The 27,129-nt window shown below is 42.6% G+C and overlaps 1 protein-coding gene across 1 annotated transcript in view; it reads right to left on the reverse strand.

Annotated features, from left to right (window-relative positions):
• RHOBTB1 (Rho related BTB domain containing 1) overlaps positions 1-25,842 on the reverse strand; it is a 47,917-nt gene extending 22,075 nt beyond the window's left edge. Inside the window, exons 1-2 of the mRNA XM_054276953.1 lie at positions 25,791-25,842; positions 21,323-21,418 (exon numbers count right to left, since the gene is read on the reverse strand). The gene's annotated coding sequence lies outside the window, so the exon portion shown is untranslated. The remainder of the gene's footprint in view (positions 1-21,322; positions 21,419-25,790) is intronic.
• Between the last annotated feature and the right edge of the window lie 1,287 nt (positions 25,843-27,129).

Raw genomic sequence — 27,129 nt, forward strand, 5'->3', positions numbered from 1 at the left:
TGGCTAGCCAGTGTGTCTGGTTGGTTTTAAACTACCAAGCAGAGATGCCAAATCAATTTTTCTTCCAACCCAATATTCCATTAAAAAGCTGTTACACAGATTAGCTGTTGTATTATATAACAATTTGATTTAAAAATTCTTCCAAAGTTCTTAAATGGCAGTTCTGCATAAAATGTTCTGCTTCAGTCAGTCACAAAATATGTATTAAGTACAAAGTCTGGAATCTTAAAAAATTTCCAAGAGGATAACAAAGCCAGCTTAAAATTAACAGGCAAATCTAAAGAAAAGTAACTAGATAAATCAATGCAACTATCTGAGAATCCTAGAAAAGGAACACATGAAAAAAAAATTAAAAATTACTAGGGTTTTAATTTTCCAATATACTTAATAACTTAATTAAAGCAAAGTTATCACAGGACTCAGACAGAGCATGGCAGCCTGAATGCCCTGCTGTAGATCAATGGCAATCTAATGAAGATATTTTTAGCATGACTCAATACTGCACAGGACAGAGATTAAAATAAACTTGCAATAAAAACAAAAGTAGAGCTCTGTGGCTATGTTAAGGAAAGTTCTTAAATATCCTCCAGTATCTGTAATGTATCTATGTGTTAAAAATCCAGACCATTTTAATATTGTTCACTAGTTTTCAGGAAGGGATTAAAGCAGAAATAGCTCCTGAAGAGACTGACAGACAGAAGCCCAGACAGATATTTAGACACCTCAAGTAAAACCAGATGCTAACAACAAATTCCAGTATAAACAATTAGCAAAACAAGTTGATTAAATGCTTACAAATGTAGCCAGATGCCTTCTGGCTACTGGAATGATTAAAGCCAGGAATACATGCAAGATCTAAAGAACACTGCCACAGTTAGTTTTTTTAAGGTAGCCTCTAGGTTAAGCTGGTGCTAAACCTATTACATAATCACACTGATTAAAAATTCTGAACATGTATTTACAAAACTAGAATTAAAAAAAAAAGACAACTAGATTTGAGCTCTGAAAGTCTGGTAATATCCAGGAAGACCAACTGGAACTGAAACTGAACTGGTAAGACAAGAACAAAGCAGCATATATAAAGATTTAGATAAAGGCATAACATTCTAAGATCAACGAAAAACTTGCTAAAACCAACCTACAACCAGAAACAGCTCAGTTTACTAGCAAAACATTGCAGGGTAAAACTATGAGGAAAGTTACTGGAAGTGTGACCAGTCTCAGAAAGGGCACTGACAAAAAAGCCAGAGAAAGACAGAAAGGCCAGCAAAGAACCTACCAGAGAAGTCTGATCAGAAATCACCGTTTCCAAAAGAAAGGAGCACAAAATTCAGCTGCTTAAACCAGTTCTAAAGAAAGATGAGCAGATGGATGGAAATGAAAAAAAGATACCCATAAGAATAACACAGGATCTCAAAAATCTCTTAGGATGTTCTATTTTTACATTGTCACCTGTGATTGTTTGCAGATGAAGAGAAGACAGAGGCAGCCAAAAAAGCAGGAGATGTGAGCAGACTCAAGATCTAACATAAAGCCATTTAATTCATTCACTTGATTAGCAGTTAAATATTCCCAATAAAGCTGATTTATTTCCAAAGAAATATAAGGCTACTGTTCTGAACCACAGCTTGCAGATGGTTATGGTTGCCAATTTCTTTTTTTGTTGCCTCACCTCCAATTGTGGGGTGCTTGGTTTTTCATTTAGTTTTTCCTCATTGCTAAATGAGTTGTTGTTATAATCACCACAAAACAGTTGTGGTTGCCATAGCATGTGAGTTGGTCAGCCTCAATAATGAAACACTCCCCTTCTGGAGAAATTTTCCAAAAGATCTGCAGAAGCACATCACCTGATTATCAAGTCCACTGGTACGCAGATTAAACACAACAGACACATGGAGTCCCTCTAACTCTCTGTATTAGTGTAGGTGTATTAATATACAATAGATAACCAGATCATAACCATGAACTTGTTTTAAGAATGCAGCTTATATATAACGTTATGATTACATTTTTCTCTGCTAGAAACAAGGTGGATGAAGACCCAAACCCAATAGCGAGTTGCCTGTGGAGGATCAGGAATTCACCTTTGTGGATCTCTAAATGTCCACTTCAAATGTCCAGATGTCTAAAATCCTCACTTGGCATATACAAAACATAACCAAGATTTTTTTTTTTTCAAAGAACAGTAGCTAATTATCCAACCCTTTTCTCTTCAGCACAAACAAATCACAAAGAGTGTCTACATTAATCAGTGATTATGGGGTGATCCTGGAGCCATTCACTTCTTAGCTGTGCACTTACAGGACCTCTCAAAGCAAGCATTTTACTTAGCTCTTGTGCTAAGAGCAAACTCTTCAGATGACAGCTCAGAATGACAGCACATAAGAACCTTGCCTGCTCAATGGAGTTTTACTTCAAGCTATTCCATGGAAAAAAAAATTAATAATTTCAACCTGTGTCAAGTAATCTGACCAAACATGCAAACCAGGAACTCCTTCAAACAAAGGGGGTGCCAACCACAATTAAAATGTCACCAATTTACTAAAGAAATATAATGGAAAGAGACACCAAAGTCTAACATGACTTAATATGAATGGCGGGCATTAGAATTATCTGAAAAACTAAGGCTACCAGTAAGGCAATAAGATAATCAACAATTATCCCCAAAAACACACTTCCCTGAAACTATATGAAGTGCATTTGTAGCTCCTCCATATTTCAATCTATTCTGGAGATGTATTTTTTAGTATAGCTTTGCAGTGACTCTTTCAGAGAGCTATTAGGCAATAACATGTCAAAAAGAATATAAAAAAATTTACAAGACCGTGCAACACTTTTGCCTCCATCCCCAAGTTGCAAAATTACTGCTTGCAACCATGGAAACTGGAAAAGGAGATACAAAATGCCAAGTCCTTCAGGCACTGCAATCACTACCTTGCAGTGCAGAATCCCAAGGCACCAGCACGCTGGCAGGGACCAAGCAGCACATGAGCCAGAAGAAGTGTGTGAAATGTTCCTTCTCAATATAAAACCCACCATGTGGTGTTTCAGAATCTTTGGTGGATTAACACAGATATGCCAGGGGACAAAGCAGGGGGAACTCAGTGTTCACCTGTGCAAGAGTGTAGAATTCACAGACAGCTCTGATTTGGGGAAAGGTTAAGGGCCAGAAGGCTGTTTTGGTGGTTTGCCTCAATTTAATCAATGCATTTAGGGCCCCACCAAGTATATTTGTGAAGTTAATCACAACATGGGATCAAGCAACAGATAAACTACCAGCAGTTGAAAGAGCATCACAAAACATTTTTTACAAGGTGTACATTAATATTAGTATTTTACTAAATCATAGGAGGCCTGTAGGGGACACTAGTTTCAAAAGGAAAACTATTCCTGGTCAGCATCAAAGAACTAGCTGGTGACAAAGGGTAGCAAGGCTCAAGGTGGGATCAGATCACTAGGCCACCAGGGGACAAAGGTGGGCACAATGCATATCAGGCTGGATTCTTGTCCAGGATGAAGCAGCATTACCCTTTTGCCATTATTTAAAGTTCTGGCAGTTTACATGGAAAGACTGAAGAGACTACCTCAAAAGGAAGGAATTCAAGATTAACTCTGCAATTTATCACCTACTTGCCCTACCTAGTCCATCAGCAGAAGAAAACAACAGGTATACCAATGGCTGGGGAAGGAGAAAAACCCTTATATTCTAAAGATGACCTGCTGGCAAATGTGAGATCCTGGGCTCTCCCATGGGTAGGAAGAGAAGGGCAGCTGATGGAAATGTTTCACTGCACAAGGTGATAAATAAGATAACTCTGGCTGTTGCTGGCCACAAGAGTGCAGATCAACAGAAATACCTTCATCTTCCACATTGGCAGAACCTGGTTCTACCCTTTTTCTTCTGTCCTGGGATAGCTTAGGGCCAGTGTCAACAAAGAAATAAATCCCTCAGAATGCTGCTAAAATTTGATACAGCTGGAGAAGTTCAACACTGAGGCTGTCATCAGGAGAGACTCCATTTGGCTTGCCTGAACCAGCTTCTTTCATGTCAGCTTTTGATCAATAAGCATCAGATTCATTTCTGGATGCTGCCTCTTACTTTGTAAAGACAGAAGTTTTCAGAAGCTTCCATTCAGCTGCCATAATCCCCAAGTTCTATCACTCAAGTTTTAAAGGGAGGAAAAATTGACCATGGCTTCATCCAGAAATGAAAGGAGCAGCCCCTAATGTCGATGTAAAGTTGAAGACAGAGCAGATGTCTCTAAGTTTGCTAGGGAACTTCTCAATAAAATCATCATCACAACCCTCACAGAAATTGCAGAGGCAGGGAATAATAATTCCTGGTTTGCTGTGTCAGATGCCTGTCATTCTGCTCTTTCTCTGCCTGCACGACTCCAGATTTGTTTACATCTGTTAATTATTAGGATCCTCTGTCAAGTCCAACTTACCTCTGTGATGACACAAAAACTTCTGATCAGTAAGAATGAGCATTTCCTCAGATGCCCAAAAATCAGAGATACTAGTAAAACACAAATTCTTCCCCCATAACAATGTGTAAAACAGACTGCCCTCTGCTGAGGGCAGACAGCTCAATAGCTGAGAATGAAAACATTCAATTTTAGGTACAATAACAGATTCTTCTGAGCCTCCTCAAAAAAAAAAAAAAAATTGCACCTCACAAGGACCTATTTTTGTGTTATACACACTCAGTCTATCAGACCAAATAGAGACCCAAATGAGAGTTCAGCATTAGACTTGAGCTACGTCAAGTATCTGATAAGTTCTTCAGGAAGACCTGAAGGGCAGAAATCAACAAGCTGATTACACTGAGCAGCTTACATATTATTTTGACCTGTGACATACCTTGGGATATCCTCTGAGATGAGATCACTGCCCTAGAAATTAACCCATATGGCAGGTGAAGGACATTTAACCATTTCAGAAACCTCATGTGTGGGAGTCTGGGATGAGATTTTTACATGGTGGCAGAGCCTGCAGCACTGCCACTCCTCCCTTTACCAATTTTCCAGAGATTACTACACATGGCAGTCCCTTGTGCCTCCTTTTGCTTCTCCTTTCTTGGTGTGCACAGAGATGTGGCAAACAGTGCCCATAGAGGACCTATTCCTGGAAAGGGGGAACATCCCTACAGCTGGCACATAACCAATTTAAGGCTGGCACTTCAGCTTTGCCTGTGCATCTTGTGAGGATTCCAGATATACCTGGCTACAACTGACTGTTCATTCCACTCACCAGAGATAATCACAGCAGACACAAGGGACTAGGCAGTGACCAAGATCTGGCATTGCTGTGGGTCATAATCTGTCACATCATCACAAACTGAAATTAACTGTGGCTGATATGAATAAAAGTGGCTGAGAACCAAGTACCTGAAGAATGGACAATACCCATTGATGGTGATAACCATCACCAAACAGCTGGCACTTTTTAAAGCAGCCACCCATAAAATCCTCAGATCAGTCCTCCTTCTGCAACAGAAAATTATGCTGTAAGAGCTGAATAAGGGTGCACTGCTAACAGCATGTTAATTCAGCTGAAGAATACATTTTTTTAAGCAAATATTCCATGGTTTGGTTCACATCAGGTGCAGCCAGAGTGCATAAACTGAATTTTGACAGGGAATGTGTGCCACCCACCAGTGACAAGCATTCAGTCCATGGGACCAGATCAAAGGCAGTCTGAAGTACTGCCCCCTGCCCCTGAGCTGTGCGCAGTGTGGACACTGGGTCCTCAGCACCAATATTTTCATTCACAAATCCCCTGCTACTGCACCACATGATGCATCAGTGTAGCTAGAGCATCAGGTGCTCTGATTCCTTCTCTGGTATTTGGATCAACATAACTGGGTAAAGCTGCAGCTGAATCCTTAATGACTGTCGTGCCCAAGAGTACCTGGGATAACATGTAAAACTCAAAGCTTAAAGGGAGATGGGTCCCTGGAAAAGTCTCACTCAGTACCAGGTTTCATCATAATAAACTCCATGAAATGCCTGATTTTACTCTTATGTAATGAAGATGCTTGTGCAGTATTAAACTACTGCTACTTTAGCAGAGGTTGTTAGTGACTGTACACACACATGAAAGAGGTGCTGACACTGTAGCTGTTCCCAAGCAGATCTCTCAACAGTACTGAAAGAATAACAACAATCACCACCAAATAAAGCATTCTCACAACTTTTTTCATTTCTGCAGAGAAAATGTTTATCAAGCTTCACTAGAGCTACAAACACAGAATATTCCAGAGACACTGGTGACCTTCTAGCACAGAGAGCTGTTGAATTCACTTTCTGTACTTGTTCTCATTCCAAAAGATAGAATCAGGCTCTTGCTTTTTGAACTTTATGTAACATTTCTCATGCATTCTCTTCTTTGTTAATCAGTGATCTTAGAAAGACATAATATGTGCTTTTATTCATTCCCAGACAATATTACCACTAGGAAACTACCAAAGGAGAGCGAGACCTCATAATGACAGCAGGAAAAACCCACTCAAGGACCTAAACACTCACTGGAACAGCAAACATTTCAGGATGGCAGACTTCAGGTAAATGCTATTTTCAGATCATGGGTCAAGTTCTGCACTTATGTCTCAAATGCAAATCCAGCAACATTAATGGAGTAGTGCAGGAGGCACAGAGATGGAGGGTTTACTTGTGATGTCTAGTGCCACACAGAGCAAAGAAAAAAATAATTTAAAAAGAAGAAATTGCTGTCTTGTGTTTCATGTGAGACAGAAAGGAGAGGAAAACAGAAGAGTAGAATAGTGTTGGATGGGAGGCAAAGGGAATCCACATTTTTATTTCATGACCTGTCTGTAATGCCAAAGAGCCCAGCTATGACCACACACACTGAAGGTGACCAATTATAGCTCATGCACCACTCACTCCTTCAGCAGAAAGTTTTGAGCTCTTTTATGGAAACCCAACCAGTGATCCAGGGATACAATCACCCAGTCTCTTAGCTGCTCTGCAAGTCTGCTGCATGCAGCAAGGACACCTGAGCATTTCCTTTTCCCCTCCCCAAGCACATACTTTGCTCTACAATGTTTGTATATTTTTCTGGCAGGAAGGAAGGGAGCAAGGGAGGAGCATGTCAAACACCTGTTTGCTCCTTTGCTTCTCCTCTTCTTTCCTTTCGTCCCCTTCAGCACAGGGTAACATCTGGATAAAGGACTTCGGTATTTTTCCAGCAAATAAAATGTATTAACAAAGAATCAAACATCAGGATTTACTGGTCAAGTGATCAGCTCTTCCTCTCAGCCTAATGCTTTACAGTATTTATGAAGCTTGGAGTTTTAAAAGGGCAGGAGTTTTAGAAAGCTTCCCAGAGCTAAAATTGATGTTTATTTCTTCTTGGATAAAAATACTTCTGTGTATCTGAGCCTGTCCCAGATCTTATGCTCATTAAGTATTATGTCACTTAGATAAAGAATCCTAGTAGAAATACTGAAATCACTTTTTTTTTCTTTAATAGTGTGTAGATGCACTGTATATCTGAGACATAGAATCAGGTGTGCAAATGCAACATAGAACACAGAAAGAAAAGCATAACTTAATGGAAGAGGACCTCAGAAAAATACTGAAAAGAAATGAAGCCATTCCATTTCCATGGGGTGTGACGACTCATCCTGAAATACAGTCTGTACTGAAATATTACTACTTACACTGAGCAGTCATGACAACTCTTCAGCATGATCCTATCAATGGTGGGTTTCTCCCCACATGCATTATTTTTGCCTAGAAAGACCAGCAGCTGAAGGACTCCCCTTAAGCACACTGGAAAAGCTAATTTCCACCTCAGCTTCCAGTAGAGCTCAAGCTATTACAGCTCAAGCTGAACATTTGGCTTCAAGTCAGCTGTGTGTCCTGAAATAGTACACAAACTGAGGATGAACAAAGTCATTGAGACTATTCTGGCATCACTTCCTTGCTCTTGCTGTGACCATATGCAGAACCTCAAGGGCTTTCTTTTATTATTATAATTTTTTAAACAAGTATATTGTTGCCTTCAGAGTAGTGTCTTGACCAATAGACGGCAACTCCTCCACCTAGTCTGCCTCGGTACATCCAGTGACTGATTTCTCTTTGCTCTAGATGTCAGATGCCACAATACCTACTAAAGGTAGACTACACAGACTAAAAGTCTACTACTGTTTGTCTCTACAGCCCCTTTCTATGGCCCACAGAAAGGTCCCGACATAAACACCTGATAATCTGTGCCACAAGAGCCCTCAACAGCCTCCTGCTGTTGTCACAGCAGCTCACAGTAGCCTCCACAGACAAAGCAGGGGGAAAAAATGGGGAGGGGAAAAAGAAGGGAAGAAGATATCCCTCGGGTTTTCACTAAGTGACACTCAGAGGTACCAAGCGCCAGGTTTGTGCTTCCCGTGCACATCACACCCGTCTATTTTTGCCTTGCACCTCGTGGCCTCGCTGCAAAAGGAAACCAGGCAGACCTGCTTCACCAAGGACTCAGCCCTCTCTGTCCTCGGAGGAGGGGAGGATGCCACCACCTCCTGCTCTCTCCCGACGAGCCGGGAGAGCACCTGCGGGCAAACGGGACGCGCGGGCGCCGCCACCCGCCCCCTGCGGACCCGCCGGCGGCCCCTGCCCCGCACACCGGCACTCGGAGCCCGATCGCGCCCGGGCGACGCGGCACCTACCCGGGAGGGCGGGCTGCCCGGCGGCCGGGCTGGGTACGGCAGGGGTGGCGGCCGCCGCCGCGCCCCCTTCCCGCTGCTCCTCACGGCGGCGGGGCCGCGCCCGGAGCCGCCGCGCCTCGGCGGGGAGGCGGCATCGCCCCCGGTGCTGCTCCCCTCGCCCGACCGGCCCGGCCCGGCCCGGCCTGCGGCGCTGCCTGGGGCGGCGGCAGCCGTGACGTGCCAGCCCCCGGTCTATTTTTAGCGCGGCGATTGGATTTCATTCATGAAACCGCGGCCGCGCGTAAAGGGGCGGAGGATGGAGCCGCCCCCGCATCCCGCCCGGCGGAGCGACCCACGGCCCGCAGCGGGGACGGCAAGGAGCATCCTGCCCCACGGCCCGCAGCGGGGATCCTCAGGCGCATCCCATCCCTGCCCCACGGCCCGCAGCCGGGATCACCGGGCGCATCCCGCCCCTGCCCCACGGCCCGCAGCGAGGATCACCGGGCGCATCCCGCCCCTGCCCCACGGCCCGCAGCGGGGACGGCAAGGAGCATCCTGCCCCACGGCCCGCAGCCGGGATCACCGGGCGCATCCTGCCCCTGCCCCATGCCCGCAGCGGGGATCACCGGGCGCATCCCACCCCTGCCCGCAGCTCAGGCTTTCTGCCATGGCCTCGTACGGTAAAGCCCGGACACGAAACAACTTGAAATCAAAGCAACACCCCGCACAAGCACACGTCTTTATACGTATACACTGTAAATACTGTTAATACAGTCACAGTGCAAAGGTCCTGAAAGCCTCCCTGGATGATGCTCTAAGTTGGGTATGTGGTTTCTTACTGCAGGTGCTGCTGATAGCTTTTGAAATCACTTCTCTCTAGTCTCACTAGTTTTTGAAGCCTTCATGTAAAATACACACATCACAATTAAACCACAACCTCCCTTTGTCTTACAGTGACAATCTAGACTTGAAAGCAGCAGTGAAAGCAGCTCCAGGCCCTGTGTGTTACAACCCACACACCTGGCTCCCTGCTAAAATTGCAGTCTCTGGCTCTGTGTTTACCACTTGACATCAACAAAACTGTCACTAACCAGTAAGTGGCATGGGCACAATTGCACAGCTAAGGACAGTTTTTGACATAGCTGTGACTATTCAAAAAGTAGTCACTATTCAAAAAATATTCTCTTACAGCAACCTGGTCTCACACATTGCACAGTCTCGTAGCATTAAAACCATAATTTGTTAGAAAACATTATAAAGTTGTTTAAAACCCCACTTACAAGAACAGTTATCTGTACCAGTAACAGGTTAACAGTATCCAAATGCACTTGGTTATAGTCAATTACTTACATTTTTCAAATACCCAGAAGCCAAACTTACATTAACCAGGTCAGACTGCAACAATTTTCAGTTGAGTACATCTATGTCAGGACAAATTACAGTTTGCAACTTCCTATAAAAGTAGCCTATTAGGGGCAAGAGAACAACAGGAATCATGGCAAATATTATTTTCCTAGCTTTGCACAGTTTTGATGGACGAAAACAAATGCATCAGAAACTAAAAGAACTCTCACTCAGACATCTACTTACAAGCAAAGAAATATCAAGTTGATAATGCAGGCAACAAAAAGTAAAAATAAAAGTAAACAGATTTAAAATGTGTGGTATGATTACCTTCTGGTTTTTAAGTTTCAAGTTCTATGGGATTTTTTCTTCTCCACAAATGAGAGTTAAATTTTTCATTCTGTGCAAGAACAACAACCCCATATATTCACTTGTCTCTCAGATACACAGATTTTAGGAAAACAAAAAAACTTCATGTCCATCCCACTCAATTCAGGAGGTTGGGCAAAGCAGTGTTATACAAAAGGCATTCCTTTTACTAAACTGTTTCAGTGTGTCAATTTTTAATACCTTATTGGTACCTTTTTCCTACAGTCTAAATGATCACTTCCTGGAGAAAAATCAGAGCTAGAACCCATGTCTCTATTAAAACTACCTAGACTATCACTGCTGCAAACAGTGAGTGCTAATGTGAGAACAGGTAAGTTAGCATCATGTCAGAGAAAACTGACACAAAGCAACCAGACTTGCCATGATACTCACTCAAGAAGTGTTGGACTGCAATTCAAAAAAAATTCCAAACCAAGCCAATAAAAAACCCACAAACCTTTAGATCTGATTCCCAGCTCTTTACAGAGCTTTTCTACAGAAAAAAAAAAAAATGGGGGGGAAGAGGACAGGAAGAAAGTGTTATTTTTAGTGCACAATAGTAAATTTAGCAAAATACAGCAATGACAAAGATTAGTCAGGTGGTTAAAATGGGAGAAAAAGAAAGAGGGCATGGCTTTTGATGGGGATAAAGAAAAGGTCTCAAGTTTCTCTCTTTTTTCCTGTTTCATCAAAGGGTGATAAAGGCTTCTGCTGCTGTGGAAATAGGTACATGCTACTACATCATATCTATTTTAATGACCATCTACAGCAATTTTTACCACTCAGTGCTTTCCTACCACAAATGTAAAACTTCTTACATAATTCAGATTTCAGCTTTTCTAGTATAAAATAAAGTATAAAATAAAACGCCAGGACAACCAGAAATTCTCTGTTCTCTGATACATAATCCTGTAGGGAAGCGTATTTACATTTTCCCAAACTTTTAAAACAAACAGTTTAGTTTTGACCATAAACTTGACTGACACATTGAGAAGTGGTTGGAATGCATCTCTAATAGGGTGTGGAGCAACTGACAGTTTCTAGGCTTTGGTACAAGAAAGCACAGTAATAAACCACAAATATTCCCACTGACTTTGCATAAGCATTAAAAATACATGAATGGTAAAATTTTTCTCATTTGGGTGTTCAAGTATTCCAGGTAGCCAGCTTGGATTTTTCATTTTCATTTTCATTTGTTTGTTTTCAGGGAGGAATAACAGCTAGAGGGAAGGGGAGAAGGGAATAAGCTCTGTCTTTGCAAGCAATCCTAAAGGACATGGCATTGGACCATGGCAGCATTTAACTACAGTCTGCTTTTGCCAAGTCAATACAGCTTTCCAAAACATGTTTATGGGCTGCCAAGCGAGCTCTGTCACTGCAGCTCAGTTATGTGCCTTAAACACTATCTCACAACTGAGAGAACAACTGGATAAAAAAGGACTAAAATAATAATTTAAAAATGCATTCACTCCCATGGAGAATTCTACTTAGAATTATCTTAGTTTTGCTAAATTATAAATGCATTTGAAAGCACAAATGTAAATCCACATCCCCATATGCTCCAATGTATTATTTTTTACTCTGGGGCTAAACTAACCTTTTGGTTTTGAGACTATATTTCTCAGATGATTTAAAAACATCAGGAGAGAGCATCAGTTGTGCATAGACTGTAACTGAGTTTACAAATAACCTTTCTACTCCTGGATCTTGTGAGTCAGTTTAATTCCAGAGGCTGCTCCAACCTGCAGTGTTAGCAGAACTCCTTAAGGAACTTTCTACCAGCTCAGAAATGCTGAAGCTCAGTGTCCTCAGGCCCTTCCATCCTCTGCACTTCTGAGACACCAGAGAAAGGCTCAGGAGGAGACAGGTTGAAAAAACACCACTCAAGGATAACAGGAAGTGCAGGAAGAAGGGACTACAAGCATTTGGTTAAGCTTCTTTGACAAACTCTTCTGGAAGGGGAGCCTACGCTTCTCACCATCCCATCATAATCTAAGTCTGCTGCATCTGCAGAGGATTGATAGTCTAAGCATGGTAACTCTGGGGTTTAGATTTTACATTTCTGTTTATCAGCATGCTGAGAAAGTCTACATCCCAGAACCAAGGGCTATGTGGAAGCAAGAGGCTCTTCCCTGTATTAGACATCTAGGTACAGTCTGCTTAAAAAAAATGTAAAAATGTGGTGACGTGGCTCTTTGCTCCCTCTGAGGACCCACTCAAGCTTTTAATTCAGGACAACTGAGATTATTTCCCTTCTGCTTTAGGTTGCAACACCCAAGCATAAATGCAGTTTCCCATGACAAGCTACACCAACACCACTCAGCAGGGACAGTTACAGACCTGAGCTCATTCACTGAAAGAGGGCAGGTCTGACATTGCAGAGACTGCCTGAGACTGTCCAAACCCAAAACCAAATAGTATATATCAAATAGTCCTAGAGTTTCTCTCTCTCCCTTACCCTTGAATGCAGGGCCTTTCATATTAGAAAACTTTAGGAGCATGTTTGGATTAAAAAAATGTTAGTGGAAATAATTTAAATGCACAAGGAATTAAGTAAAACAAAGTAAGTCAAATTGTCCTGTATGGGTTCCATATAGCATATGGCAATCCCACAGGGACAGAAGTGCTCTCTTCAGTCCATGAAATTTGCTTTCAACAATACAAAGAGAACATGAGTGAATGTTGTACAACCAAAATAAGGAAATGTGGTACTTCAGTCATGGACTTCACCATCCACCCATTGCATGTAGTCTCAGCCAGCTGGCAGCATGTGAATTAAAACATCAGAATTACCAGCTCCTGTCATTGTAGTCTACTTTTCCCCCACAATTAGGCTTAGAGACTTCAATGACGTGGGTAGATCAAAATTATTTCTAACTACTTTTGTAATGGTTTAGAATATATTTCATTAGATTTTATCCAAAAAAAAGTTCATAAAGAGAACAAATGGCTTGAATAAAACTATGTAAGAATATACTCTGTAAACATTGAAATAAAATTCAACTCATTTCCTGTCAATACAATTTTTGTATTAAAAGGTTTGCATTCAGGGCTGCAATGTACCCTTGCCAAATGCTCATGCATTCCTAATTAGCTTTCTTTTCAAAACTATTGCACATTGTACCCAGTCTGTTCTTCTCTTTGGTTTGCATTTGACGTAAGGTGTCTCTATTTAGTGACATCAACATCTGCTCTCAGCCAGCTATGCAAATTGATTAGGTCAGTTGCATCCCCTTTTCTACAATCCCACATTTGTCTTAATTCTCAGAGATGGCAACATGTAACACACACAATGATACCTTCCTTCACTGTTTTCATTAGACACCAACATAGAGCACCATACATTTATTTGTTAGGGTTTTTTTCAGTTCTTCATTGACTGCTAAATATAGTGCACGACCATCATTGCTTAAGAAGCCTGCAGTGCACCAGATTTTGTTAGAGCATTCTGTGAATGATAGATAGCACCAGTGGTTTGCCTTATGAATTATATTTCCCCATTCTTTTTCACTAGAAAAGGGATATAGAAGGCTTAATATCAGCATGTATTTTGAACAGCCAAGTAAACAGGAAAGAAACCATCTACAGAAGGAAAATGCCAATACTTATAATTTGGAATAAAAATTAAATGTCTACATTTTTTTCAGAGGGTTATATTTCAACAATGCTTTAGTTTTCAATCTAATTATGTGTAGGATATTGGCTTTTGCATTTCCCTCCTTCCATATTTAATCTTGTTAATTACAAGACCCTAACTTTCTCCACCTCACTCCAAAACAGAAAATAAATTTAGGTGGGAAGAGTCCTCCAGAGGTCATCTAGTCCAACCTTCTCCTCAATGCACAGCTAACTTCAAAGTTTGATCTGGTTAATGACAATCACTCCACAATCTCCAATCCATGTGTTCCATTGCTTAGCCACTTGCTATGCAAATGGCTTTTTTTACAACAGTGAGAAAAATTTTTCTTTACACCCTCCCTGCTGCTACTTGTGACTGCTGCCTTTTGTCCTTTTGTTGCACAGAGAAGACCTGGTTTCCCCATACCCCCTTGTGACTGAGGTAGTAATGAGATGCCCTCTTAACCTTCTCTTCTCCAGGCGAGATAAGAAGCTCGCTCAGTGTTACTGTGCATATCTCATGTTTCAGTTTCCCCACAGTATCAGCAGCCCTTGGTTCAGGGCACTGTTATCAGACTGTATCAGCATTGTCTTCGGTTGGTCAGTCTCTCTTTGGAAGGGTGAAGCCCAAAACTGAGCAGAGTGTCTCAGCAGCCACCTCACAAGTGCCCAGCAGAGGGGAATGAGCCCTGCCCTCACCCTCCTCACTGCTCTCAGCCTCAGGCAGCCCTGGATGTGGCTGTCCCTGCTGATGGAAGGGACTCAGCCGAGCCAGGTATGTCCCAGCCTGTTCACCTGTGCCGTCACAGTCTCTCTGATGGCCCCTTAAACTCTGATAACCTGCCTTTGCTGCCACCCTTCTCTTTCTACAGACTGTAGCGTCTGGTCTTAAAAGGGAGTGGATCCACTTTGAACAGTTCCAATCTGCAAAGTTAGGTGTATCACGATACAATTAAGCAAAACAAAATTTTGGCTTAATAAGAAGAACAGCAAGTGAAACAGCTGAGCGGTTATATAAGAGTCTCCCAAGGGAAGAAGTGGCAGAGTTATGGCTCACTGCACGCCCAACCCAGAGAGGATGAGGCTGTTTTAAGAATTGATTCTATGGCAGAGTTTTGTATCACATGTGTAATCTCTTCTAATGGGAGCAATTTTGCAACAGCTTGTATTTGTTATATTCCACACTTCTCGCTCCTCAGGACTACAACATGGATACAAAAGATTTAATCAACTTATAAAAACACATCAAAAAAAAGAAAACCCACCTTAAATAGAAAAAACTGACTAGTAGGAGGACTTCTTCTTGACTGTGTCATTTTGCTGTTTGGCAAGGGAATGAATCTGGAAGTAATAGTGCTGGCATCTGCATAACTGTTCAGAGCTTCTTAAAATGTTTCTGCCATCTAATCAGATGTTAATGGAATGGAAAGAACTCCTTTGTGGAATGAAATAAGAGTCATAGCAAACAGTCAGCTGGGGAAGATTTTCTGTCTGTCTGTCTGACCTTGTGGCTAGCTGTCAGTCTCCATCTCTCCTCTACATAGATCAGTCAAAATTCACTTGTCTCTGAGAACTGAGTTTCAAGAGACTTGAAACATCTTTATACTACAACTACAGGAGGTTTTCAATGACATACACAGTCTTTGCTTCTCACTCTTGATCTAAGCTATTGAGCTTTAAAAACCGTATATAAATGGATCAGCCCTTTTTCTTCCAAGCATTATAAATGCTCTCCCTGCCTTTTGAGGATTGCATAAATCACCTACTAAAAGCCTAGTAGATTTATACACAGGAGGTTACAAAATGCAGACCAAATTTTAGAGGCTAAAAGATTGGTTAAAGATGTCAGAAATTCCACAGGAGCAATACACAAATAGAGATCTCTGCACCAATGTGCCACCCCTGCTTGGAATTCCTTCTATTGGTGGTATAAAGAGATGATGAGGACAAGTCTTGAACACAGATCTCTAGTTACAGAAACTGGAAAACGTTGGGTAGGGTGAGGGGAAGAGAAACAAAGTGGATTTTGTCACCTTTTTCACAGTTGCCAAAGCCTAGTGTTATTGGTCTCTGAATCACTGCTTATATACAAGAACAGCAGCCACCAGCCATACTCTGATCTTTATAGGCTGTCAAACCAACAGAGCAGGATTAAGTAGAAGAATCAAAGGCAGCTTAATCTCATCATCACTGATCTTAGAGAAACAGCCTTATTAGCTACAACTTACTCCTCTGTACCTCTGTCCCATAGTGAGCTAGACATGAAAGTAAGACCCAGTTATGGTTTTAAGAGCCTGATATAAATCCTTCTGAAAGAGCTGAGGAAAAGCTTCCAGGGACTCCTCTGGGCTTCAATTTGGGGAGTAATTCAAGAAGAAAATAGCAACAGAATCAGTTGCTACATGCCTCTCTTAGAAAGATGATAACTAAAGCAGCTGAAACAAAACAGAAATGAATGATGCACCTGTAACTTCACTATTTTTTCACTAGGTTGTTCAAAGAGTGTGCTTATTTGGATTACAGACCCTCTCAAGATTACAGTACAGTTCTTCATTTATTTTGAACAGTGTGTTCTGCACAGTAGCAACACTGTGAGATTTTATGAATTCAAGACCAAAATTCAAACTTTGTTATATTCTGTGTGTTTTATACCTTGGAACCACTCATTTTTTTGAAAGAGGAAGCTTTGCCAGGAAGGTAAGACCTTGTGCCTCTTACCACCACCTTACACCAGTTTACTGACATGATTTAGTTACACTAGCAAAGACTGCCTTGCAAAGCCTGCATTTTTGCAACACAACAAATTCAGTGGGTGAAACTGAATTATATCAACACAAGGTTCCTACTTGTGCATTTCTTCCAAATGCCACTCATGTATTTTAGTGGTTTACTTCAATATGCCTGAACAAATTTAGTTCCTTTTTTTTTTTTTGTTTCCGCAATGAGTTAAGACCATAAACCATATGCAAAAAGAATATTACCAGGGTTGGTTCTGATGGATATCTTTCACTCCTTGAAACACTTCCTATAAATTCCAGCAAAATGGTGTAGCTGAAGGATAATGGTAATTGCAGAAATTGCAGAAGAATGCACACAAGTGATCCATAGAAGAAAACACGCACGAGTGATTCCAAGTCTAAGCAGCAGGCAATAAAGACAGTTTGCATGTTTCACCACAGGCTGCTTGATGAGACTTCCCTAATTATGTTTATTAGGAATAGTTTCCAAGAAGGATTTTGTTCTTTTAAATGCTACCATTCAAAAGCTATCAACCATGAAATCACATACTTCTTGCATATATTTGCAGTTTTCACAGAGGGTGTAGGACTACTTCCAGGATCTGCCTGAAAAGTATCACTGTTACACGTTTGAACTACAGATTAGGCACAAATCAGAGAACTTAAAGGAGTGTGTGTATACTGTGTAATTTGCAAAGTACTGAGTAAAAGACATCACCTTCCAATTACACTTACAACTGCAGCATTTAAATATGTCAGGAACAGAATACACCTTTGTAAAATTAAAAACAAGCTAGAACCAGCAATAGCAATGGTTTTGAAGCTAATCAGGCATTCAGGGAGCTTTACCAAAATCAAAAATATTCTAGTGCCTTGAAATTTCTCATCCACTCATTGCCTGATAGTCATATTGCCAAAGCATCACATATTTTACTGCAAGGGTTTTTTTTCCTCTTTCAACAAAGTAGCAAGACATGTAACTTTCTAATTTTAAAATTTTTTAAAGTCTTTTCCAAGTCAAGCAAAAGTTCTTTTCCTGGGTAACAGTGGAAGAGAACTATAAAGGTATTAATCTTATTTACCCCATACATGCATCCACCTCAAGTGTAAACTGTACCTGTTGCTCAGGACAATTATTGGGACACCTGCCCATGCTGAGCACATCTAGGAGCCCATGCAGAAGCAAATTCTACCACTGAGAAAGCAGCTGAAAACAAAAAGCAGCTAAAACTCAGGTACTGGTATCATACCATGTTTTTGTTACTGCAAATCCTCATTTTGAGGGTGCTAGGCCCTTGCTTCCAGAGGTGTGAGAGACAGGTAATTCCAGCTGGCAAGAGAACGTTCTGATGTAACAGCACTGATTTTATATCCCAGCTTTGATTTCTTATGTTGGGTACCTTGATGCTTAATCTCCCTGAATTAATGGACATTTCAGAACTGCATCATTTCTTTCTTCCTTTCCCACCTAATTGTAACAAATTGTTCCTAATTCTGCACAGGTGTTATAAAAAACATTCTCCTTTATGTAAAGCACAGCAAATCCCATGATAAAGTTAGGAACACGGGTTTCAACAGTATGATAAACAGTGCTAGAGAACATAAATTTAATTACAAATATCAAAAGCAACAAACAGCAACACTGCCCTTCCTCTCACACCTGAACCACCCACACAAGGCAGTCCTTGTTTCTAATCTCTAGTCATAAGCAGTCTTAAGTCTGAGAAGAACTAGTTCAAGCAGTTTTAAAGTTTAAAATTTCCTCTGATAAATTTAATTCTGCTGAAGGTTACACACATCCCCCTCAGCTGGCTTTGCACAGTCCAGAACTTTGTATTTACCATTCTGAATTGTCAGATACATTCAAGTGCCAGATTGCACTGTAGAGGCAGTAGCTATTTTATTCCACTGACTGTGAAGACACTAATCTCTGAAAGAGCAGTAGCTTCTTTACCCAGACAGCTAAATTTACTACTACTTGTCTCATAATACCTCAAGTGACACAGAAGCCCAAAAGCAAATAAGCTGTTGACTGGGATATTAAGGAGTAAATAACACCTCTACAAATACACACCTTCCAGAGAGGCAGCATTTTCTGATTCATGCACATACCCATCCACAAGTTAGCTTTTTTCCAGACCTGCAGATATATTCACTTTGAGAAGTGAGACCAAATCAGAGAAATAACAGGAACTGGTGTGGAAACAGCAAGTTTATGAGAATATTATTCTGTAATTTACCTAAATGAGCTATATATGTTACTCGGAAATTCATTTTAAAGCAGTCTGGGAAGCAAGGCTTGACACTGGGAGCAGAGGTGAAAAGAGAAATTTGGATTCTTGGGTGTGCCATTTCCCTCAATGGGTACTTTTTGATGATGAGATCAATCAATGCATATTAAATAATTCACAGCATCACTGTCCTGGGTTCAGCTGGACTGGAGTTAATTTTCCTCCTGTTTGCTGGTGCAGAGCTGTGTTTTGGACTCACTATGAGAATGCCGATGACACACGGGTGTTGTGGGTGTTGCTTGGTAGTGCTCACTCCAAACTGAGACATTTCAGTGAGCAGGTACACCAGAAGCTGAGGGGGAGCAGGGCGGGACAGGTGACCCAAACTGCCCAAAGGGACATTCCATACCCTAAAAGGTCATGCCCAGTGTATTAATTGGGGGAATCAACTGGGAGCTACCAATTGCTGCTCAGGGCTGGGCTGGGCCTCAGCCAGCACATGTGCACCACTTGTTTTTCTGGGGTTTTATTTCTCTCCCTTTCTTTTCTCTCCCTTCCAATTCAAATGATTATTCTATTTTATTTCAATTATTAAACAGTCCTTAACCCAAGGGTTTTACCTTTTTGTACACAAGCAAGCAGCTGCATGGTACTTAGCTTCTGGCTGGGGTTAAACCATGACAATCACAACTTGCATATGTGTAATACTGTATATTGGCTTTCAGGAACTGCATTGCCTGTAAAATTACTTCTATTTTTATTCACATAGTATATGTTTGTCTTTGATGATGTCCTGAAAGGGGCTCATTAAATTACTAATGTAACTATTAAAGCTATTAAATTACCAATTTTGAGGGATCAATTCAAAGCACATTGAGATAAGCATAAATCCAAAGTAAACCAAGTGTCTCTTCACTTCATTGACCCTCCTATGAGGCTCTGAATGCTAAAATGTCTTTCTCCTGGCAAGATTAACCCCTTCATTGTATAATCCTCCCTGGCCAAAACAGTGGAAGTAGCTACTCCTAGGGCTCACAGAATATTCTGCTTGGTAGTACACAATGATGGAGGGAGGAGAGATGCTTGGTTTGTGTTTACTTTTAGAGCCCAGGAGGGAGATTGCTCCCTAAGCTTCCTGACAAGATGTTTATTTTTATTCACATTGTCACTGTGTTTTCCCATGAACAAATATTTATACTTCAGAGGAAATGTTTCAGTAACATGTTTCAGACAGGATAAGCAATGTTCACTTCCCTTCCTTTTATTATGAGAAAGCAATTTTGCTTACAGGAGGAAGTAAATAAATCAATTCCCCAGAGATGCCTGGGAAGGGGTAATTCTTGCAGGGAATCCATCTTGAAAATACTGGCATCATGACATTAGGTCAGTGTTAGCTGACCTGTGGAGGTTTCATTTGCAATTGCAAGAAAACAACACATCAGAGATTTATTGTCTCCTTTGTTTAGAGAAATAGACCATTCCTGTGCAATCCTGTCTTAATTAAAACATTATCCCTTCTGACAAATTTTAGTAGCATCTTATGTCCCTACCTGCACTATTATAATGTACATTTAATACATATGGAAAGCTATAAATCCATCTTTTGTTAATACTTCTGACATATAACAGACTGAGAAGGCCAGTGGATGAAAATGACCTAATTTCATTGACGACTCCAAACTGTGAGCAGAGGGTTTGACTCTGATCTCCAGAGGTTCCTTACAACCTGAATTTTCCCATGATCCAACATCAAGGACATGTATTTGGTTTAACTAACTTACATACTTACTGCAGGAACTGTGAAGATCTGGCTGTGATACTTGACAAAAGCAATATAAATATACTGTAACTCAGGCTGGCAAAAGCCCCACTTTTCCCTAGGCTGCCTAGAGCAGGAACTGAGAAAGCTGCCTGGATGCATGGAAAAGTACCTACATGTTTGTGGTGCAAACTCTTCCCTCATCCCAGGATCTCACTCATTTCCTGCACCTGCAGTTAGTCTGTGTGAGAATTCACTCTTGAAAATCAGACTTTGCAGCTTCCCTTTCTTTGATGCTTGGAAAAAGGCCTGACATTGGGTCAAAAGCTACTCTGTGCAGAAGCTGCTCATTACCAACCCTGCAACACCAACATTTGTTTTTATCTGCTGGAATATCAGAACAAAGCTGACTAATCCTGTGAATGAAACTGTTATTTGTAGGATTTTTCAGTTAAGACTTTTGGTACAAAGTTTGCCAAGACACAGATGTTATAACTCTAAAATACTTGACCAAAAGCTGCTGGTCAGAAGAGCAGTGGTGAAAGGCAACACTAAGAGAAACAACTCAAGGTTTTTTTTATTTCTCCCTGTCAATACTTACCTCACAGGAGAAAATGTTCACATCCATTTTTAGCAGCTTGATCAAAAGCAGAATTTCATTAAAAATGCTTCATGTCTTTCTCTTAATGTGGCACTCCTAAGGAGGAAAGAAGGGAAAAAAAGAGAATAAACTTTACTATTTTCAACCTAAAATTACAATGCATGCAATAGCAACAACATCTTTTATCATGCATTTTATATTGTAAAACAGGCCTGCTTGGTCAATAAAAGAGTCTTCTGAAGTTTCAAACAGGTAAACTGTGTATCTTCACTAAAAGACTCTTTGCTCCAATGCAGTGAAGAAATCATGGGTAGCTTGATGAGCTTTTGGGTATAATTGGAGATTGACACAACTCTGTCAAATGAAGCTTTTTCATGAATAATTTCCTTATGGATTTAGATTTAAAAAACCCAAACCACCTTAGGTGTCAGAAGCTAACACTGCTGTATCCCAGTTAACCAGCTCCTCTCTCTTAGGCAACAGACTCTGAGGAGGGATTTTTTGGCTACCTTCAAGGTGACAAGACTCTAAAATATGAGCTGACAGCCTGATGACACATGAACTGGGAATTCTGTGTTGCTTCCCCCTTTTGGTAACAAATGAAATTAACTATAAAAGTCCTTAATTTGGTTTGGTAAATGCCTACTTTATTGTGGCTTGGTTCCCATCCAGGAGCAAGGTGGAGGTTTTCCAAGAACCAAAGGTGGGAATAACATTGATTTCACCTCAGATGCTGCCCCAAAAGCAAAGCTTGGGGGCACAAGTAGGTTTCAGGGGTTCAGGCCAGCTTGAACAGCAGCAGTGAAATGCAGAGTCTTCAAATGAACAGAGTAGTGGCCCACTGGACACTTCTCCCTTCTTATGAGGATCATTTCAGAACTGAATTTAGGACTGAAGTTAATTTCTCACAGAAGTTACAACGTTCTGTAGACACCCAGCACAACACGAGAGAGAGAGCAAACAGAAAGTGAAGTAACACTTTATTCCACCTTTGTGGAATAGACAAGCCACAAGAATTGACACTAGAGCTAGAGGGAAGATGCTTATGTCCTCTAGGAGTCCTGTCCTTCCCTTTGCTACTTATCAATGAGCATTTTAGTGGCAAAGACATATCAGTCTTCCTGAACTGCCACGTTTCATGCAGCTATTACTGTGGAGAATCTTCTCACCGTCTTTTCTGCTGTGCTCACCCTTACTTCCTCCAAGGCAGGCCCACAGAGCTCCCTTTGTAAGCCCTACAATAACAGCCTTTACCCACAATTAAACAGCTCCCCGAATTATTAATTATTAATTAATACTCAGGGCTCTAAAACTGTTTAAAAAGATACCTCATGTGATACTGTACCACTTGTAACTGTTTACTTGTTTCTTGAGTATTGATGGCAGATTAGAAGTTACTTGCAGCTTCTTTCAGAAAATTTCTTTTCAAAAAAACCAAACTAAAAAAAGGGCATCTGGTTTATCTGATCATAAACCCAGAGCTTTTCATGTTTTTATTTTACTGAGATCTCATTTGCTTCTAACAGCCTTTCTCTGCTTCACCCTCATTAAAATCTACAGACATGACCTCCAAGGATATATCAAGATCCTTCTTAATCTCAAACAGACATGTAAAGCCCTTCCACAAGCTCATTCACAATTCTTCTTCATCAATCATTAATCATTTACATTATTGTCCTATTAAAGGCCACATTAAGACTCTCCTGCTTGCTGGGATATTTTTTAAATTGTTATGCTGTAAAGTGAGACCAGTTGTTTGAAGAATGTAAGCAGATAGAAATGTAGCTAAACCTGATTTTCATCATTACTAAAGCACAAGCCTAAAAGTTCCACTTCACAGATAAAAGTTTATGGCCTTCATCCCCCTGCCCTTCAGTCTTCCACTTTGTGGTTTTGAAGATAGCTGAGTTCTTAATTAGCATTGCTCTACTCTATTACAACTCCAAAATACAAACAGCTCTCATACCATGGTAGTGGAGGCAGATCTCTCTCTGTGATGATGATCTGCACTCAGAGGAACAGAGCAGCTGAACCTCACATGCACCTTCCTTCCCAGAGTCTGGAGGAGCTCACAGCTCAGGAGAGAGCTGCCTTGCTGTGACCCTCACCCTGTGTGCCTGCAGAGAAAGCACCAGCTCTGGCAGTGGCAGTGCTCTTCCCTCTCTCTCCCATCTCTCTGCACCCAGGCAGTACCCAGGCTAGTGCTCACCCACAGCAACGAGCACACCGTGTGTGCAGGACACACAGCAACGTCACCGTGGGCTGAGGGAAACTAAAACCTGCTGGAACACACAGTAATTCACTGAGGGATGTACTTGCATGATGTAATTCTCCAAAGTGGGGGATTTCTTTTAAATAGGCAGGTGAGGAACAGGAACACCTGCTGCAGGTTGGCAAGTGGAACATTTGCAGTGCAAACCAGGCCCAGAAGGATCACAAGGGAGGCCAGGTGGAACACTGGGCTCCCTGGATGACTCCTTGTGGCCAAGTCATGTCTAATCTGGTTTAAAAGCCTCTTATGTGATGGACAAGACACTCCTCTTACACACTGACACTACAGAAAACTCAAGAAAACAGCCCAGTTTTTCCCTCAAATCCACCTCAGCTTCACCTTTGTGTTGTTCAGAAGCCTTAGCTGATCCAGTGTTTGCCCCACTCCTGTTTTGTTTGGTTTGTGGGGGATTTCTATTATTATTATTATTAAACTAACAATATTGCAGAATTTTATCCTCTCAAGTTTTTTTACAAGCTTCCTTTAACTGGCCCGTCACCTCTGTGCATTGGTTTCAGTTTCTGTAACACCAGAAATTCAGAGTACATCTGCCCCAAGTCTCTTCAACAAACTGTGAGGGATTACATGGAAGAAAAGTGCTTTTTCTGTTTCTGACTTGCTTAATATGGTCTCACTTCAAACTTCTGCCTTTAAAAGTTCAAATACTGGGAGAAATTTACGTAGAAGAAAGAGCAGAACCTTAGTTCACTGTTGTAATCTTTACTATGACACACCTCACTTGCTCTACATTACATGGTTGAACAGACAGTAGAAATGTTACTTCCCATTGATACCTAAACCAACATTTCCTCTCAACGTACATTCAAGCCTTTAATGTTGTTGGTAACATAGCAAATGCGAGTGTTTTGCCCTTTCTATTTCAGTTTTTGTATGTTTTTTCTGGGATCTCTAGGAGAAACAGGAACTTTTTCCTGTATTGATTACCCAGACAACATGATGAAGTGTGATACAAATATTTCCATTTAACTAAGTACAAATGACAACATTGGGTGTGAAGGTGACAATCAGGTTCTAAAAGAGGATGGGATACTATGACTGCCACTTAGCCCTATCTTAAGAGCACCCCCAACAACTCAGTCAAACAGCTGCTAAACGAAAGTGCAAGTAACTAAAGCTCAGCTTTCCTATGCTCCCCAAATAGGGAAAAGGTTTTCCCTTTTGTCATTCCTTTTTCCCAAGAGCTGCAGAAGAGTTGGGCTAGGTATGGCCTTCTACTTCTCCCCAGAGGTTCTCAACAACTGTAAGCAAGAGAAAGAGCTCTTGAACGTCATTCTCATGCAAGGTTTTTAGGGAGGCACATCCTTTTTTATAACCAGCTCCTCTTGTATCCAGCTCTCTACATGCATTTGCACTCTGTACCAATTACAAATTTCATTCTTGCTATGCAGAGAACCATTAATAATTTAAGATTAAAAAGGAACCTAAGGGCAGGAATATTCCATTTTTGCTCACGAGATAGATGGTACGCTGCTAGTATGTCAACTCAAGTTATCTTTGTGCATGCTACGTTAATTCAGCAAATTGCTTTTCAAACAAAGTGCATGCAGAAAGTGCCTGGAGATTCTACACGAGAAGAAAGTTTCATTTCTATGGCAAATGTGCCAAATCCATACCCAGAAAGTGAAATACAAACAGAATTTAGTTTTGTCCATTTAGTTTTCACAAACAGGAGTTAGCCAAGATGAATTTTGTAAAGAAGCCCTCTGCAAGAGCACGTAAAAGTCAAGCCAGGTGTAGTGATAAATACCCAGCGCCCTGCGTGCACCGTGGGAAACCAGGGAATGAGCGCACACGTCTAACGGTATGGAACGGCTCGGGAGCGATGCACAGGACCGCCTGACACCCGAGCGAGCCGTCAGCATTTCTGACCTTACCGCGGAAGGGAACGGGACATCAGGGCGAGGGAACGGGACATCACAGCGAGGCGGGCAGCTGCGGAGTCCGTCCTGGAGCAGGAGCCGGGGGTTCCTGTCAGTAGCTGGCCCGGAACGGGGAGCGCCCCCGGCCCGCCGGTCCCAGCCCCGCGGTGCCCCAGCCGCCCGCCGCTCCTTCCTCCCCCCGCAGCTCCTACGGCGTCCGGCCCCCTGGGTCACCCACAGCGACCGGCGGCAGCGACCGGCGGCAGCGGCGTCTGCCCGTCCCGCGCCCGCCCCGGGGCCGCAGCGTCTCACTCACCTGAGGGCGGAGCGGTACTGCCTGGGGACAGGACACAAGTGACGCTCGGCGGGGTGCGGAGGGCGGTGCGGTGTCTCGGGTGCGGTGCCGTCCGTCCCGCCCTGCTGTGCCGTGCCGTTCTCTGCCGTGCCGCTCTGTTCTGTGCTGCTCTCTGCCGTGCCGTCCTGTTTTGTGCCGTGCCGTTCTGTGCCGTGCCCAGCGCGGAGCGGGCGCGCGCGTCCCAGCCAACCAGAGCCGTCACGTGAGCGCGCCCCGGCACGCGGCGCTGCTGCCGCGGCCGTTGCAGCGGCGCGCGCGTGGCGGCGGCGGGAAGGGCGCGCGCGCCGCTCCTCTCCGCTCCGCTCTGCTCTGAGGGGCCGGGGAGCGCCGCGCCCCTCACGGGGCTCTGGGGCTGCCGGCGGCGGCGGCGCGATCGCCCTTCCTGCCCTCGGGAGAGAGCGCTTCCAGGAATTGAGGGGCTGCGGAGGCAGGAAATCCTGCGGGGCCCCGTGCGGGGAGCGGCCGCAATGGCATCACCTCCGTGCGCGAGAGGGTGGGGTCCCCAGCCGCCTCCTCCCTGCTCCGTGTGAGCATCCGCACGATGAGATGTGGATCAAGGTGTGTGCGCCTCCCTGAACTGTCAATGCTCCTGTGTTTAACATTGCTGATGAGTAAATCCCACCGCGCTGCTCGCCTCAGATTCCCCACACGGAACTTTGGTGCTGAATCGTAGATAAAAAAAAACGTTAAGCCTGTTTTCCGCTCAGGATGCTTTCCCTTACACTGCCCTCAGGGTGTCTGACCTCTCTATCAATAACACGCTAAGAGAAGTCTTTAAAAAGAACAATACACCGTAAATAATCCAGCTCCATCAGGCATTTAAAACGGTTGTAGAACGTACTGCTGAAATACTTAGGAAAATTTGACGAACGGCCCACAGCCTGGTGTTAAAGGAATTTTCTGCTTACTCAGAGTCTTGGACTCAATGTTCCACCCTGGGTCATCCTGTGCTGTTGAGGAGGATTTGGGAGGACTGTGGGGCCCAGGCACTCGGCCCTTGTGCCGGTGCTTCTCGTCGGTGATGTTTGATGGTGGTCACGGGGAGTTCCTGACAGCACAGCCCTTCTGGAAGGGGAAGGGCTGAGACACGGGGCCTAAGGACAGCAGGAGCCGGCAGTAATGCAGGTAGAGAGGCAGGCTGGGCTGGCAGCCAAGCTGCTCTCCTGTCTCAATGGCAGAGGTCAGGCAGTCTGTGCAGAACTAATGAACCTAGCCCCCATATCACAAAAAAACATAAGAGAAGCAGGGTTCATCGAATCTTCTCACTTCTTTTGATGATTTTCGTTTCATGTGCTTCCCT

This window comes from Melozone crissalis, unplaced genomic scaffold, assembly GCF_028551555.1.
Source record: "Melozone crissalis strain CALT ecotype California unplaced genomic scaffold, PUWL_Pcris_2 ptg000019l_1, whole genome shotgun sequence".
Lineage (NCBI taxonomy): Eukaryota > Metazoa > Chordata > Aves > Passeriformes > Passerellidae > Melozone > Melozone crissalis.